This window comes from Penaeus monodon, chromosome 28, assembly GCF_015228065.2.
Source record: "Penaeus monodon isolate SGIC_2016 chromosome 28, NSTDA_Pmon_1, whole genome shotgun sequence".
Classification (NCBI taxonomy): Eukaryota; Metazoa; Arthropoda; class Malacostraca; order Decapoda; family Penaeidae; genus Penaeus; species Penaeus monodon.
In genome coordinates, this window is record NC_051413.1 from 40,189,829 (window position 1) to 40,190,532 (window position 704).

General features: G+C 40.9%; 1 pseudogene; it reads left to right on the top strand.

Moving 5' to 3' along the window:
* Window positions 1-704, top strand: part of LOC119591232 — a 10,883-nt pseudogene that overhangs the window by 6,783 nt on the left and 3,396 nt on the right.

Genomic DNA, 704 nt, shown 5'->3' on the forward strand with positions numbered 1-704 from the left:
CTGAATAAGAATACTGTAAAAATACAGCAATCAGGAAAGGTAAGAAATAGCACACAAAGCGGTGGCTGTACACTCGCTTCGGCTACTTCTCTTGTCTAGGTTCAAACCTTTTCCCTTTTTGCTTAGATGATCAGCATTGCAGCGCCTGCAGATATTCGTTAATCTCATTTAGCGTAAAACTACAACGTGGCAAGCCAGTTTTCTAGTAGACGCATGAAAGCTACATGGAAAATTGATATCCAACTAGATAATACCTTTGTAGTACACTCCAGACTGATAATCCTGTATAAATACTGTTGAAACCAACATTTGTGTTTTTGCAAAAAAAAAAAAAGCAACTTCAAAACAAAAGCCTTTCCTACATATAACATGATGCAAAAACTTTCTTCATATTTCAAATAGCGAAAGTCAGTGCAATGGTGAATAATGAAAATGTGTATTGGCGTCGATTTTTGTGTTAGGTCATCCATCCAGTCGCGCCTTTACCTCGCTTCCTCTTGCAGACTCCAGAGAGAAACTCGAAGGTCGCGGCCTCATTCCTCTCTTTCTTTCGGCCTTCCTGGCCTAAGGGAGTACAAAAGCTTCGCCCTGCAGTCGCGGCATCAGTCGTTTCGCAGCGCACTAATCACTAACAAAGGTATGTCAAAGATTTTTTAAGCTCGCGTTCTGTGAAACACCGGATTTAGACCTACGTTTAAGCATGA